Here is a 17,585-nt window from a genome sequence, read left to right as displayed (position 1 = left end):
CTGGCAAAGGTATTTTAATAAAATGTACGGACTCTTTACTATTCACATTTGGCACTTAGATCTCTATCTTGTTGAGCTACGTATCAATAGCCAGGCACCTACCCACCAAGGAACTCCTAGCCTTTTCCAGAAATTGGAATGCTGTCACAGAAAGAAAAAAAAAAAAATCCCTATTTTAAATGGTAATTCTAAACTTTATCATTTAGGATGAGATGCAAATCCAAGTCAAAACAGCTGCTGAACTGCCTAAAGTCAAGCCAAAAGAAAACCCACCCTCAGGTTTTGGTGGGGGTTTTTTGTTTGTTTGGTTGGTTTAATTTTTAGTAATATAATCAAAATGCCTCTTCCACACTTGAGAACAACTTAAAACCTAGTGGGCAGTCAAGATTCCATTCATTTCAGTAGATAGCTGTCTAAGCTCTGCTTTCCCTCTTCCTCTCCCAGGTCTCTTTCATCATCACACTATTATGCTGTATCAGTTAACATAAATAATGCCACAGCAGCTAGATCTCCAGTAACTTATCAGGTATCTCACTAATGAGAAAATTAAGATAACCTGACATATTTTACTAACAACAAATTTGAGATACCATCTCTGTTATTTTATACACTTAAATTCATGTTTTACCTGAAAAAGCCTATACCACTGCTGTACAAGTGTATTGTAACAGACCTGTGTGCCTAAAGGATCTGTTGTAATTGTGTACTGTATATGGTCAAGCATGAAGAAAGGCTTAGGTGCCTGAACTTGTCTATTTTGTACTCCCCACCCCAACTCAGCTGCCTGACTGACAGGAAAGGTACATTTCATTGGGAGAGACAACATACCACTACTGTATTTTGGAAGCAACAGTGAGTTTGCATCCATGATATGTCAACTGAAAGCTGATAATGAAAAGATTTCATGAGTGTCTTTTGGGCTAATAAAAAAAGTACAGCACTATAGAATACATGCAAACCTCAATAGGACACATTTATAATATAGGGAGCACGAGTAGAAATACTCCAATAGCGTGCAGAGACCCCAGCTGAGATGCAGGTCCTAACAAACTAAGTGATGCACATATAGCAAGAGCCATGATCTCAGCAGCGCGATCTATATAGGTACATCATTATACAGTCTATACAATACAACAAATTTTGCAAAGAGAATGACAAGTATTTCTCATATTTACACAGAGCAAATATAGTTAGCCTACTAGAGTCTTCTCGATAATATACTCTGAAAACATACATTATTTTCTAGCTTTCTGTACATGCTGTGTCTGTATATTGGTGAAGCAGCCTGAGGTGTGGACTCCTAAGGATGAATTTCTCACTCCCACCCAGCCCTTCTGTGGAGCGCAGGCACCCACGGGACTCCATGCACATACCACATGGGCAGCAGTATAAAGTACTTAACAGCAGCCTGCTGGGAGGGTTAGAGAGAAAAATTTTGACCCTAATGTTTAAGAGCAGTACAGAGTTATGTTTTAGAGCACTATTTTAGAAGAAATAGGGACAAGGGAGTCCAGAAAGAGAAGATGAGGGGAGGGATCATTTTTCAAGTAGCCTGCATGTAAAGCTTTCCCCTGCATCAGCTATGACAAGAAGTCCCACTGGCACACACACAAAACAAGAGCTTCTTGGTAAAATCCTTCCTGAATCAGACCTGCCAACTTCTGACCAGAAAGTCAAGAACACAAGCAAACATTAGCAATTAACTCCGTGGCACAGTCATCTGGAGAGCTGACTGTTTTTATACAGCTTTTCTCCACAGGATTCCTATGGGAGTTTCACCCACAGAACAAGGGTTTGTGTCCTGGATGTGCTGCTGTACTGATCTTTGGCTAGGGGAAAGATATAATCAAGCATAACTAGCAGCTCCTTGCTTCTTTATATTTCTCTTCAACAGGTGAATTTTTTTTTTTTTAAAAGGTGTAAGGTTCTCTTGAATGGAAAAATGCCTTTCTGTTACAAAAGCAAACCATCTGTAAGGTCTCTACATTTCTTGAAGCATCCTCTACACCTTCCCTATTAACTGACCTCAACTAATCAATACTCAATCTACAAATTTTTAAGACAAGCATGGATACTACACTTCCCAGGCTCTGCACAGTAGCAGCTGAATAAAACACAGGAGCATACTAAATCTATGGAGTCTTAAATTCTGTGAATTTTCAGTAATACAGGTAGAGTCATGACAGGTCATGCTCAAAGACCACAGAACCTGACCATGGATGTATCCTTTGTGTGATCAAATACAACTGTACTTATAAAAGTAGCATCCTGAAAATACAAGGGAACGAGATCAAAGAGAACATGGAGGAAGAACAGAAAGAGAAAAGGATTAGTAAGATGCAAAGAAAAGAGCATGGGGTCCAAAGAGAATAAACACCAGCAACAAACCAACCAGGGAAATCTGGTCCCTTGGACCTCTCAGAGGAATCATTGCATCATCTTCATGTTGAAGACCAAACTTGAACACACACACACACCCCCAAGGTCAGCCTATGAAAGGCCTGCTAAAGACAGACTCTGTCAGGAAATGGGACAGGATGGAGCATGGTGACCAGGTATTCAGGGTTCACCCCACTTTGAGCAGCAAAATGACTGTCGTTGCTCTGAAACTGTTCATGTTTTATTAAAAAAAAAATTAAAGTATTCTGTGGTATGGGGCTATGAACCGCTTGTCTGCAGGTGTCAAATTATGGAAGTCTGAAGGAAGAAATAGCCTTAAAAATCACCATGGACAAAGATACTTCAGGACAGAGCACATGTAACAGCCTCACTGATCCAGAGGGACCTCAAGACGTTCTGTGACATGAAGCACAGAAGTACAAATCTCAAGATTATCCGAAGTGTTCAATTCCATGTTTTGTAACTACAAAGCAGAAAGCATAAGGTCTTTATTGTAAATACTTACACATTCTTTCAGTATTTTTCTGCTTGAGATGCTGCTATATCCACAACCGATTCCACCATGGTTTGGTTGGGTTTTCTTTGGGTTTTTTTTTGTCAAAGGATGCCAGTCATTTTCTGGTTAAAACTGCTCTATCCAAAGTGTTCAGAACACTAACAAATCATTTGCCTTTGACTGTATACACACTGTGTGCATATGTGTATATATATTCCTATATATTTTTATTTTGTACCTGCCACCTGATAAGAACACTACAACTTAGAAACAAGTATTTACATCACAGTGCCTACTCAAACTAAAATTGGATAACTGGATTTTACATATGAGCTGGTTTTGGCTGGGATAGAGTTAATTTTCTTCATAGTAGCTAGGATGGGGCTATGGTTTGGATTTGTGCTGGAAACAGTGTTGATAATTCAGGCATGTTTTCCTTATTGCTGAGCAGTGCTTACACAGAGTCAAGGCCTTTTCAGCTTCTCACACCACCCCACCAGCAAGCAGGCTGGGGGTGCACAAAAAGTTAGGAGGAGACACAGCCAGGACAGCCAACCCCAACTGACCAAAGGGATATTCCATACCATATGATGTCATGCTCAGCATATAAAGCTGGGAGAAGAAGGAGGAAAGGGGGGGTGTTCAGAGTTACGACATTTGTTTTCCCAAGTAACCATTACGCATGATGGAGCCCTGCTTTCCTGGAGATGGCTGAACACCTGCCTGCCGATGGGAAGCAGTGAATGAATTCCTTGTTTCGCTTTGCTTGCATGCGTGGCTTTTACTTTACTTATTAAACTGTCTTTATCTCAACCCACGAGTTTTCTCAGTTTTACCCTTTTGATTCACTCCTCCATCCCACCGGGGGGGAGTGAGCAAGCGGCTGTGTGGTGCTTAGTTGCCAGCTGGGGTTAAACCACAACAATGTAACATTTAGATAGCATATAATAAAGCCAAGTGCTCAGTTTCCCATGCAAGTCCACAAGAAAATTTTAAGAACTCAAATTTCTTTTAAGGTATCTGTTTATGCTCTAAAGAAATCTTAAAGGGTTAAGTAAACATCATTAGCATCAGCAAAATTGGAGTATTCCTGGAAGCCTTCATCTTTATCCAAAAGCAACAGTTTAGTAGAAGAGATTTTTAATACAGTCAGTACAGTACACATTCCCCTAACATGTTAAGGTGCATATATACAGCTCTATAGAACAACACGAAAAATAAAACCATTTAGGAGTGAATGCACAGGTAACAAGAGGTTAAACTGTGCAGTTTGGCCAATTTCCATTTTAACTTGCAGTAGATTCTGACTATGAGAACGAATCAAAATTCAAAACCAAAAACATTTTTCAAGTAAAGCCACAGTAAATTTTTTTTTTTTTTTTTTTTTTTTAAATACTCCCAGTATTCTTGGCTGCAAAATCTCTTCTGGCCAAAAGACAGACTGAAAGCAAACCAGAAAAGCAAATTATAAATATGCCTGCAAGGATACCAGATTAAAGGAACTACACTCTCTTTTAGTGTGAATTACCTAGAGTAGCATGCATCCTTATTTTACGTTCGGCCTGAATGCCTCCACTAGCCTACATTGCAAACTTTTTTTTCATTCAGCAATCTTAACACATTTTAAGCAGATGTATCATCAAACATATTACTTGCCAATCTGTTTATCATTAAAATGAAAAAATCAATATGTCCGATTCAAGCGTAAACAGGAGTTGAATGTTCAAGCTGTCATTGAAGATGACATATAATTATAGAATATGATTTGTACTTGGCAAATGATTATTTCCTGAAAAGGGCAACAGACAGTAGCAAGAAACTTTTCACAGCAAGTCAGTATAGTGCCACTTCTAGCCAGGGAATTAGTTTTATGAATGCAGAAAGATACCTATGCAGCCAAAAGGAGCAATAAGCAAACAATCACTTTTAAATTTAATCATTATGTATGTTTAGCTGATGAGAAAACATGTAGCTTTATGTTACTGGGCTGAGTCCAGATTTTTATTTAAAACAGGAGTACTGAAAATAAGAACTTCAAAAAATACTACGAGGTTTCTGTTCTGGACCATTAATTTTTCAGTCAAATCAAACTATCATTTAATTGAATCCTGATGCTAGAACTTGGATTCTATATGAAAAACTTGAAACTAAAGCACATAGAATAATTTGTTATGTTGAGCTATTCAGCCCAATATGTCTAGGAAAAAAAAAAAAGACAAACTCAGAATAAAGTTAGTCTACTTTCTGTGATGACACAGAACTAATAACAAAAGGAAACAAACCTTTGTCCTGGCCAAGAAACTAAGCCATTAACTACCATTTCTTTCTAGCGGATGCTTCATTTAAAAACACACTTGCAAAATGACAGAAAATACTCAGTGGGAATGTAACTTCTATTGGTACTACTTGCAAAAAAAGAAGGACTTTCAAAGGCAACTAACAATTTTAGGCATCCTCTTTGAGCCAGTACAAAAAAGCTTGGCTTTCAGGAGGAACAGAGAACAATCTCCAAACAAGGAAAACGACCTCTAAAACTGTGTCAAATCAAATATTTAAACACTATGGGGATGGAGCAAGGGGCCACTTCACTGCCATACTCCCAATTTGATACCTAAAAGAGAATTCCACTTCAGAAAAGGAAACAGGAGTCCTTCCTTTCCAATTTTGAATTGGAACTTACAGAAGCCTCCAAACCTGGCATTTTGGGGGCTTCAATTAACATTTTGCTCCTCCTTGCATCTCATCATTCTTATTCTCCCCCACTGCTAAGTCACTAGTTAGCACCATCTGCATAATGAAAGAGGAAAGTCCCTCTATGTCATTCAACTAGCCAGCTGTGAACGTTTTCAGACAGACAAGAACATGCTGAAATTATATGGCAGCCTTCAGCTGCAGAGCTGAAAGTATCCTGGTTTTGCTGAACAGTTGACAGCTTCTATTTGCACGTGAACCAAAGCATCTCAGTCTTAAAATAGCCTTGGTACACCAGAAACCATCTGAGATTTCAAACAACAATGACAGAGAAGCCAGTATGCTGCTAGGTCATAAATATTAACAGAAACCTGAAAATCCCCATTGAAACTTTCTAGTATCAGTCATATCGACTGGGACAAAAGGTAACTGGGTGCAGAAAGGGGGGGGGGGGGGTTAGAATCAGTGTTCTAATTATGGTCTTGCGTTTTGCCTCCAAATCACTTGTGTTCTTCTCCAGTTACAGAGTTCATAGCTACAGTCTATCAAAAAATTTGGTATTTCTACTTTGCAGACAGAAGAAAGCATTAACCTCTTACTTCAACACTTTCACATGTAAAGATCAGCTAGGATGACAAAGTAAAAGTAGACTTGTTATCCTAATCAGATGAGGAAGAGAAAGTTTTATAATTGTGCCACTCCACAGTATCTTTATTCCATTGACACTAATAAGAGCACTAAGCACATCTACAGATTGTATCAGCAATATCACTACCAGAAGTTAAGCACTCAGCACTAATTTTGACACTTCTAAACATGTTCTTATTATTACATTTCCCTCCTTCCCCTCAGGTCAGACTGTTTACACAACTGAAGGGTATGTTTTAATATCTGCATTACAGGTGTGTTTAACAAACCCCCATCAAAGATGCAGCAGCCTCCAGATACCAAATTGATATTCTAGCCTATGCAAAAAAAAAAAAAAAATGGTTTTCAAACAGTATGTGTTGAATTAGCACAGTCAGTTTCTTCTATTCAGCAAGAACACACAGACATGCTTTAATCTCAAAAAACATTTGTGAAATACTTGGAACTGAAGCTATTGTATAATAGCCCTAATAAATATAACAGCTCAATGATTTAGAACTCCAAGCTTTGCTAGAGATCTTTTAAACATTAGCCTGCTAATATAAGCTTAAAATTCCCTAATAGACTAAAATTTAAATTTACTTTGTCCAAAAACACCATCTCCTATACTACCGCTAAAACTAGGACTGTGTAACCTTTAGGAAGAGAACAGTGAAGAGTTTGACATATTTAAGATAGGGATACAATATGAAAAGATAAAGCAAACTAATTTTTTTAGTTACTTTGCTGTAAGACTAGAGCACAGTTCTCTTGTGTATTCATTTACATATATTCAAAGTATTAACACTATTAAGTCAGAAATGTAGCAATCTGGATACACTCAGTACAGTATCAGAGAACCTAATAATAAAGCCAGAAAGGAGGGGGGTGGGGGGGGAAAGGAGACCTAGTTTGCCTTGTTTCTTGCACCAAAAGAAAAAAAAAAAAAATCAGGAAGAACAAAGGGCTGTTGTACCAAAGAGCAGAAACAAAAACGCCCTAAAAACCCCAGGTGCCACCTTCCCCTGAAAACTTTATGCCAACTAGAGAGCTAATGAAACAATAGCACGAAACAGGAAACCCAGCATCTCAGATAACACACAGAAATTGCCAAATCTAGGACTAAGAAAGGTCATGAGACTATAGAAAAGCAGAAGTTTCATGCATAGTAGAAATATTGTTAGCTAAGAACAGTCCACAGGCTTTTACCTACCACATTGCCCACAGGTAAAATCCTCTTGACCGTAGGTCAGCCTAGTCCGCTCCTTAAGCGGATGGGTCCTTCCTAACTCCCATTTTGTCACATTAGCCAGTCAGAAAACATAGTTGGTATCCCACCAGCAAGGATAGTCTGGTCTCCTCTGGCTTGTACAACACAGCTACTAGAAGACGTGAACTAACTTGACCACCCACACAATGAAGCCACCTAAAAGACAGAGAAATAGGCCAAGACATCAACTCTATGGATTTAAGGTATCCACAGCACACTTTCTTGAACAGTTACTTAGCTTTAAAGTCCTTTTCTAGATATGAACTCAAAGCCTAATTCTGCTCATTATGAGGAATTATTAAGAAGTGTGAGTAACTAAACATTACCTCAGTGGAAGAGAAAAAAATTCCAGCAAACATCAAATCCATCAAAAGAGCCAGGAGTATCAGATTTTTCTGGTAAATATATATACACACACCCCTATATGTGCACACTCACACTATCCTTAGGGACAGGAAAGGGATGAAAAAAAGAAAATAAGACAAATTACTCAAAACAAACTCTTCCTCTGTGATATATTTTTGGGATGGAACAAAGCCTGTCTAAACCCTCAGCTTCCCAAAATGAACAGACCCTCAATCCCAACAAAAATAGTCCTCTCAGAGCTGGTATTTAAAGTGCCAACACCTGACTGGGGTTAACAGGTGTTAGGAGTTATGGAAATGGTGCTATTGATTACTACTGGGTGTGTTTTCCTCTCGTACTCACAGTTCCCTTGCACTGCCTGTCATAAGAGCAGTATTTTTGGTTGCTTGTAACTGCTAAATTTTAACTGGGAAGGCAGCGCTTTTTTGCGTTGAAGAAGTGTTCTAGGAAAAAAAGTCAACCTTTGATAAGCCAGTAACTTATCAGAAGAGAAAGGCAAAATATTTTTTCTCTCCTAAAAAATTACATGTTAAAAATAAAAGGCTCTGAGCTTGAGAAGTTTCAGCGTACCTATGTTTTTTCAGTAATACCTAGCATTGGGGGAAAGGTGAGGTTCTGCACCAGGGTGAGTTTTCTGTATCTCTAGGAAAACGCATAAGGCTAAATTCTAATCCTCATATAAACTGTATGTAAACATCCCCAGAAAGAAAACCTGGAGTAAATGTGCAAGACCAAAAATCTGGAGAGCTGGTGTGGGAGAGAGACCAGAGAAACATGGAAAGAGTCTCAAAAAGTGAGTCTTCTGGCAGGGCACTGGAATAGGAAGATTGTAATCAACTCGGTAGTTCATCCTTCCAAGTCAAGCACAAAAAAACTTAAGGAATGCCTAAATGACCTAAAGATGCCTTCCTTTTGTATTATCGTATCATCTGCAAATACAGGATTACTTACTGTTTGTACCATAGCTCAGGAGGCGTGACAAACAGCCCAAAAGTGGAACGTGTTGTGTTTCATTGTGCTTCAGCAGATTAGGAAAACCCACAGACAGGTTTTCTAAAGAAACAGCCTGTCATTTGATACAAACTGGGCAGCCACAGCCTCCGCTGCACGTGAGCTGACGTCGCATGGCCTTTTCGGGTACCAGGCAGGGACAGAGTTTGGCAGGCAGTGATGCTGCTGCCTATCACGCTCATTTCTGTGCCCGCTGCTGCTATTTCAGCCTGCCCAGGCACTACAGAGCTCCCTACCTGCTTGTTCCCAGGAAAACTTCTGCCATAGCAGCAGCTGCGGCTCCTGCTTTAGTATCTGGAAATCTTTTTCTCTCACCCCCCTGTCTGTGAAGTGCCAAGAAGGAGCCCAGCTGTTCAGCGTTTCATTGCTGATTTCTTTGGGAAGGCCTGGAGAAGCCACAAATGAGCTGCCTTTCTTTTCTGTGGGAGAAGAGGAGCCTTTTTAACTGAAAAAAAAAGAAACAAGAAAAGCAACTCAAGACTTTTCCTTGCTCCCTTGCCCTGTGCGAACTGAAGAATCTCAAAATCTTCATTCTTACTGCATTTTGAGCCCCTCTCTGCCGTCTCGCAGGTCTCAGAGCAGCAGAGGGAGTGTCTCTGCCTATTACTCATCACAGGGCTATACATGAGGTAAAGCCCATATTTCAGGTTTCTCATCTCTTTGCAGAGACAGTGCGGTCTGCTACTGAGCACACTCAGAAGAGCTCTTATCGTGCCTTTTAAAAAGATTTTTCTCCCAAGTCAAGCAAAGTGGGAGTGGCCAATGTCATCTATATTCATGCCATGTTTTATAGCTCAAACATCAGATCGCTCCTGCTGTAACCCAGTTTGTAAAGTGTGTTTGGAGGGAATGAAAACAAGGCAAAAAAGTTCTGGTTTTTTCTCACTGCTTGCAGATCAAAAGGCTTACATGCTGTACTTTCACCACAAAGCAAATGTTTGTGCTATGTAAACTCCCAACAATTGAGATTATAATGAAAGCACTAACAGCCATTTTTGTTGACCTACAGCTCACTTATAATCACAGGTATGTTCAGTAGCTTTTAAAATCTGAGAAAACAGAAATAACTTCCTGGCTGTTTTTATTACGCAGTGTTTTCTGAGCCTCCCTGCTTTAATTTGGGCTTTCATTTCATGGCAAAGTGGTTGCCGCAAAGTGTTCGTGGCCCCTTGTGTTCCCAGTGGTCTGAGGCAAAAAGGAAAATAAATTAAAGACAAATGGGCTATGTAAAAATGTTTGGTCTCAGAAATCAGGAGAGAAAACAATAACCAAAATCAGCTATAGCTGCTCTGTAGCAGGCAGAGACAGAGAAATCAGCTGCAGAAGGATCTCCTGTCTCCAGCAACATTTGTCTGCCAGATTTAAAAGGCCTCTTTCTTTTCTCCCCAAAGGGTACATGGGGAATATATTCATTTAAATAGCATGATGCTAAACAGAGGAAGGCAGCATGGGTCTTATCCCCAGAAATGGTGGCATGAGTAAACCCTGCCCACGGTGGTAAAAGCCTGCAAAATAAGGCCAGTAGACAGCAGACAGAAAAAGTGAGATACGCTGGTGTGGAAAGAGTTCAGTCATGAGATCGATGGCTGTAGTTACTGCGAGCAACTCCATAAACACATATTCCACAATAGTCCATGGAACATAGACAGTTAGAGTCGACAGTGCAGGGATGGCCCAGCTGCATGGAGAACTGGTTTATGTGGCATGCTGTCCTCATGAGATTGTATTAACATCATCAGCAAAAGCGGTTGGAAAGGAGCCTGTTTCTCACTGCACCAAGCCATGCCTACACTCAGCAGCGTGGTACAACACCAGCAGAACCAGCGGGCACACTGCTCTTCTGGTAAGCAAGGTTACCGCAAGGAGAGAAACGTGAAAGAGAAACTTGCTGGTGGGCTCTCCTCTTCTCCTTTCTTGTCTACTGGAGTGGTTTGAACACACTGAATGCTTTTTTTTTTCTCGTGATTCCCAAAAACAAGCACTAAGTACATCTTACCTTTCCTCTTCAAGTCCGACCCCAAAGTCAGGGTCTCTTCTGCCTTGGGTAAATTAAGACACTCCTATAGCGTACATATAAACTTGTCTTTTAGTTTAGGGTTTGGACTGTGTGGGGTTTTTTAACCTGGCGATCTTTCCAACTCTATTCTGCATTTTATTATACCCACATTCTGTTTCCAAACACTTTTTGGTAAGCTGTCCAAACATGCCTGAAAATATGGCTTTATGTGATTGCCCCAATGTCATCAAGAGCCATTTTATCTAACCTACCACATTAAGCTAACCATAAATTTGAATAGCAGATCACATCATAAATTCCATCAGAACAAATATTTTTCTAAAAGCATTCAACATTTTCTCTGATGGAAGATGTAAGAATGGCTTGATATAAAAGTAGTGAAGGGGGGGGGGGGAGGGAGTAGGGAAGCAGCCCTCAACTGGTGAAGAAAATTTACCATTACATTTCCAAGTGAAATACTTTTTAAAAGCAGTGTCTAATAAGGAGCCAGCTCTTTGACATGGTGTATTACAGTGAGTAAGAGAGCTTGGCCGCGCTCCCAGGCAAAGAACGACCTGCCGGGTGCCGCCGCCTTTGCCCTTCCTCGAGCGATTTCCCCAAATGCCGCTTAATACTTTAACCTTTCTAAAGCACTGAGACTTTCCAAAGGCTGGGACATGGCCTGACCAGCCATCCCGACCGCCCAGCAGCCGCTTTGGGGTGGAGGGAGTGCTGCCGAGGGGCTGGCACCGGGGCAGCAAGGCCTTCCCGGTGGGGTGGGGGTGTCAGGGCCGGAGCCTCCCCCCACAGCTACAGGGGTTACTCAGCTATCCCAGTTACACAGCCAGGCTGCTTTTAAGCAATATTTGCCTTGCTTTCAGCCAGTTCCTTGGGCACTGGAACCTGTCTTGACACTGGCCATGTCTCCTCCCTCCATAGAGGAAGGCACTGGTAGGTGTCCCTTCAGCTCAGGAGTGGGGCCTCCCTAGGCCAGGTGGGATTTTCCCCTCCTTCTTCCCACCCCACTGCCAGTGGGGATGGGGGTTCATGATACCCCACACTCCTGGATGGGTTTTGTACATGTCCCAGCCATGGGCGAGGAGGCCACCGGCAAGGAGGCACGGCGGTGGCAGTGGGGCTGCTGGGTGGCCACCCCTGAGGTAGCCATGAGCCACGCCGGGCCAGTCACAGCCAGTTCCAGCCAGCTCCGAAGGCCAGGTGGTAGGACAGCCCCGCCACATGCCGAAACCTAACTGTTGCGCCCCAAAATCTCACCCCAAATCTTCAAAGCACACACAGCACCCCTTCCCAAACCTTCTTACCAAAAAAAACCCAGCAGCCCACCGTGTGGGAGATGCGCTCTGGGGGCCTCCGTGGTGAAGGGAGGCAAGTGTCCTGAGGGACTGCGGCCGCAGGCGACCCGCACCGGGGCACGACAGCCCAGAGAAAGCAGAAAGAAGGGAAAATGGTTTGCTGTAAGGAATGACGTGAGATCAGACACAGGTAGATACTTACTGTGTGCATCTACCTTTTCTGCAACATGTAGTTCAGTGAAGATACCAAAACCCAGGAACAGATCAGTCGCAGATCATCGCACTGGATGACCACGAAACCATGTGTGAGAGGAGAGCAAAGCCTAAGCAATGCACATTTACCTCATCTTCTTAATAAGCTTCTTCACAATTACATCATGCCCAACAAACAAAATAAAAGTAAGAAGAGGTACTCTCTTTTGTAACAAAACCACAATACACAGATAATTCGGGGCATTCTGGCATCGTTTCTCCCCCTTCTCCTTCAGAAACATTCAAAGGCCACAGCCGGAGACCACGCGTGAACACTTTAAGTGGAGCATTTCGTAGCTCGAGGGATGGACTGGCAGTGACAAAGGCAAGTGAGACATAGGAGAAGCAGTCACTTGACAAGCATGACAGAGGCTCCCTGAAGAGGCTGAGCACAAACACTGCCAGTACTCACAGCGTGAGGGATGGGTCCCTCCGCGCCGTGACGGACAGGAGGTGTGACACCTGCCTGCTTTCCAGACGAGAGCAGCAGGGAGGCTGTGACGCTCCAACACTGGCAGCACTGTTGTGCTGTACCTGTTTTTTGAAAAATTTGACATCCCCTTCAGCCTACACCTGCAGCAATTACCAGAAGGTCTAATTTTACCAAGTATGGATGAAAAAAAATTAAGCAACTACACAGAGATCCTGGGTTTCCGTAAGCTTTGGAAAAGGTCTTCAAAGCAACATAGAAAGCCATGTCAAAAAAAATCCAAGTGGCACCCCTTCTAGGGTTTCTCTGCTAAGCTCCCAAATCCCCCAAATTTGAATCCAGCTCCTGTAAGATAACAAGGGGTGGTTTCATTCATGCCCTTTGCTACAACATGACACTGCTGAGAAGGAAGTCTAGTGACAGTATTGCAAAGCGTCAGGCATGTAGGGAGAAGATAGACACGTTAAGTATACTGTGCTGGACACGGGATATGAGCAAGCTATGGGCTGAGAAGTCCTGTCACAAATGACTGAAGCCATACAATGAGGCTTGAAAACGAGTGCTAGGCCGTCTAATCCTTACTGATAAGTGTTGCCACCCTACAAACCAGACTTGGAGGAGCTGAGGCTCAACAGAGAGTGTAAGACTTGGGTATAACCAGACAGTCCTGGTTGCCATAGCTGAGCAGCTGACACACTGGAAATGGGAAAGGAGTGACACACACAGACAACAGGGACGTCGTCAGTCCTGCTCGACGGGGAGACATGAACTGGTGGGACTGGCATTTGCTCGGAAAGGACAATGCCCCTTCAAAGCTAACAAGGGTACAAAATGCTAAGCAAAAGCCTGCTGAGCATTCGCAGCCTGGGTCTGGCCGCTGCTGTGAGGTGGACAGAATCAGAGATGCTGAAATAGGTGCTAATCCTGTCCCTCAGCTTTCTGACACCAAAATAAAGAGCAACAACACATAAGGGGGGAGGGGGAGTAAAAAAAGGCAGAAAGAAAGAAGAGAGAGAAGGGGAGCAGGGAAGATTATGCCCATAAAGGATGGTTTGCTTTGTCCTGCAGAAACAGCAGCCAGAGCAGGAAGAAGAAGGAATGTGCATGTGTGTGCGCACCATGTGGGACAAAGGCAGTGTATTTCTCTTCAGCCAAGAGCACTGCTGTCATCTGTCAGCGTTGTACGCCTGTGTACAAGCAACACCAAACACTATTTGCCTTCCAGTGCCTTCAACGATAGGTTTTTCGTGTTGATTTCCTCATTTGAATTTTCCTTTTGGCTCCCCTGCTTAAAGTGTATACATCTACTCTTCATGACACTCAAACAGCTGGCTGCAGACGAGTCACAGGCTTTCATGTCTGGTGGAGTGTAACACACACACACACGCACACGCACGCACACACGCACGCACGCACGCACACGCACCTCGTCCTGACCTCTCTCCCCTTCTCCTCTGCAATCTGCTGCATTTGAAATGTTTTCTTTTGCAACTCCCTTCCCAGGCTCGCCTCCCCGGCCCCCGAGGGCTGCTCCCCAGACCTGCCCTCGGCCCGGGTGAAGGAAAGGGGGGGCCAGGGGGTGCACTCAGCCTTGGCCGCCGGGCGGGAGCGCGGTTTCACGCCGCCGGCCCCTCCGCAGCGCCCCGCGGCTGCTCCGCGCCCGCGGGCTGGCCGGGTCGCTGCGCCGGTGGACCGAGAGCTCGGGGCTGCGGGGAGCGGAGGCTGGGGCGGGGGGAGGCGGTGTCTGAATGCAGGGTTGCGGTTACAGCGGTGGGAGCAGGAGACAAGAAGAGTTTCTGAGTGGTTAAAAAAGTTCGGAGAAGCAAACTCTCTTGCTGTCAAAGATTCCCCCCCCCTCCCTTTTTTTTCCCTACTCCCCCCCCCCCTTTTTTTTTTAATTTTTAAGGCAGTTGATGTGGTAATTAACAATTTGATGAGAGCCCGGTCAGGTCACCTCGTTTCTCAGATCAGAGCCCCATCAGAAATTCTTTCAAGTGTCCTTCTGCGTCGCCAAAGATGACAACAGCAAATCAATAAGTGCTTGAAATGAAAGGGGTTGCTGGCTAGCCCCCGAGGCTACAGATTTTCGCACCGCCGGTCTTTTTTTTTTTTTCCCTCCTTTTTTTTTTTTTTGTCTTTTTTTTTTTTTTCCTGAACTTCTCGCATTCTTTTGCACTGCCTCTCCTAGCAAGAGCTACCTTTTTATCCCTAGTCTCATGACGAAGGTAAGTGCCCTGTTAGCATCCCTATCGCAGGATGGGCCCCGCCGGCTCTGGCTGCGCTTGCCCGCTCCCAGCAGCCGGTCGCTGCCGGGAAGGTGCGAGCCGAGAGCAGCCCCGGCCGAAGGCATCCCGCCCGCCCGGGGAGCGGCGGCTGCCGGAGCAAATCGGGAGATATTTACGCTTCCTCTTCTTTTTTCTTCCTTCCAAAAAAAAAAAAAAAGAAAAAAAATTAATAGAAGAGGGGTAAGGGATCAAAGCAAAGGAAAATAAATACAGGAATCGCTGCGTGAAGCTTAGATTACTCTGTGTTAACAGAGGTTGCTCCGCTCCGGTTCGTACCGTCATCCTTACCCCTAATGTGCCCCGATTTAACAATCTTCTTAACGACCGACGTCCTCGGGAAGTTTTAATTAGGTAATTCATTAGTGAGTCAATACAGACATTTATATATTCTTTTAGATCAAGTGGTTAAGCGCTAATTTCGAAATGATTATAAAACACTGGAATACGCGAGGCGTAGTAATTTTAATTTATATGCAAATCAACGGGTCCATTTGAAATGCTTAATTTTTTAACAATTATTGTATTGTAGCATCGGGACGAACCGCCTGAATGAGCAATTTTGAAACCAGATCTGGACAGGAAGAAAATATTCGAGCAGCCCAACAAATCAATAATGTTTGAGTGTGTTAAACATAGCCAGCTGTAGGTATTTACATACTCGTTTACTGTCAGATAAGGAGCTCAGAGAGGTGGGAGGGGAGGCTGGGGGGGAGACGGGAGTGATTGCTTGCGAGGGCTGAGATCACAATCCGGGAATGAAGAAAGTAAATGGCCGTGAATTGCCCCATCGCACACTTCCGAGGATAAGTCCCTTTTCCGCCGGTCCCCCAGCGCTGCCGGCCGGTGCAGGACACTGAGGGAGGGATGCCTGGAACACGGCTCTACGTTTAGTCACCGCTAGATACGCTCGGCCTTTTTTTGTTGTTGTTGGCTATTTTTTTTTTTTTTTCCTTCCCCCGTCCCTGGGCAAAACCCTCCCCGGCCGGCAGCGGGGAAGCAGCCCGGGTCCTCCTTCGGCTCGCCCACGCTGAGACCCGGGATCACCCGGGGAGAAGCCCCGCGGCTCCCGCCGCCGTCGGGAGCACCGCTGGCTGCGCCAGGTGCCTGCAAACGGATAGTCGCGATAGGCGTTTATGAAAACAGCTTTTCCGCCTGTCGGGGCGAGCAATAACCTTGGCCCTCTTTCCAAGCCGTTCAGAGAGCCGGCGTGCCTGCCGGGGGGCCGGGACGGAGGGCTCCCAGCCCGGCTATTCACGTCCCAGCCGGGCCGCGGGTGCCGGGCGCCGGCTGCGAGCCCGCCGCCGCTCCCCGCTTCAGCCCGCCGAGGAAAGGCTCCTTAGGCTCGTCGGGGTTTTTAAAGCTGTTGTCACTGCGCTGGCGGGAGGGGGGAGCCAGACTATAAATACAGCCGCCGCGGCCTTTGCTCGCCCTGAAATCTATTATTACATTTATTGCTTTGACAGAAGGGGGAAAAAAAAAAATTTGAAATCCGCGTATTAAGTCGGCTCCATAGTTTCCAGACACCCTGGAACCCCTCTTCCACGGCAGCATGTCTAATGTATTCCCTGGTGATTCTGGGCATTAATTAGTTGTTTAATAGGAGTATGACTAAAAATGTAAAAGAAGGATTAGGAGCGTGAAACGTATGTCCAGCTCCTTCCACACACTCGAGGAGGGAATGAAAATCACCCTGTATCTTATGTTTCTCCAGGAGCCATTTGCATTTCCCACCAGCTGCTCACTTCAGCCGCTCCGGCTCCGGGGCGGCCGGAGCCCGCTGCCGCCCGGCGCGGAGGCGGGCGCGGATCCGCGGGCGGCCCCGCTACGCGGCCGCGCTGCCAACGCGGGCGCCGCAGCCTGCCTTGCCTTCCCTGTCCAAAACACAACGAGGCTGCGGGGTGCGGGGAAGATGCATACCGGCGCAAGCAGTTTGCTTTTCCCGGGGAAACACAAGTGTGAGGTGGGAGCTGGGAGTCCTCCTCGCTCCCGCTCCTTCTTCGGATGCGCGGGGAAACGGGATTTCACCTGGCAGAGCGCTCCCAAGGACAGAAACGCAGGTAGCTAAGGACACAATCAATTTATTTCTCCCTAGAAAAACTCCCACACGATTTCATTTCTTGCGGGAGGAAGCAACCCCCTCCTCTTGGCGTGGCAACTGCTGCGGCGTCGCATTCAAAGGGCTTTTCTGTGCACGCTGAGGAAGCGGCGGTGCTGCTGAACGCGGCTGGGCTTCCCCAGGAGCCGCCGACAAAACGACCCGCCGAAAACTTGGTCGCTTCCAAGGGTTCGCTTTCCCCCTCCGGCAATAATTGCCTAGCCCCCGGCCCACGCCTATAAATAACTAAAATTCACTCCAGGCTGAAATAATTTAAAAATAGCCACAAATAGATCAGGTGCAGCCTCCGAGTTAAGAAAGCGCCTATTTTATTTTCGCATCTTCGCTCTAGA

General features: G+C 44.7%; 1 long non-coding RNA gene across 2 annotated transcripts in view; it reads right to left on the bottom strand.

Annotated features, from left to right (window-relative positions):
- The window catches only part of LOC127016022 (uncharacterized), a 37,245-nt gene extending 29,247 nt beyond the window's left edge, over positions 1-7,998 (bottom strand). The window contains exons 1-3 of one of the 2 annotated variants that reach the window (XR_007766420.1): positions 7,811-7,998; positions 7,428-7,640; positions 6,283-6,552 (exon numbers count right to left, since the gene is read on the bottom strand). This is a non-coding gene — a long non-coding RNA (uncharacterized LOC127016022). Of the gene's footprint in view, positions 1-6,282; positions 6,553-7,427; positions 7,641-7,810 lie in introns of those variants that run through there. The other variant, XR_007766419.1, reaches the window with a different exon arrangement.
- Positions 7,999-17,585: the final 9,587 nt, after the last annotated feature.

This window comes from Gymnogyps californianus, chromosome 4 (genome assembly GCF_018139145.2).
Source record: "Gymnogyps californianus isolate 813 chromosome 4, ASM1813914v2, whole genome shotgun sequence".
Lineage (NCBI taxonomy): Eukaryota > Metazoa > Chordata > Aves > Accipitriformes > Cathartidae > Gymnogyps > Gymnogyps californianus.
Note: the sequence above shows the minus strand (reverse complement) of the source record. Positions and strands in the feature narration are given on the sequence as shown.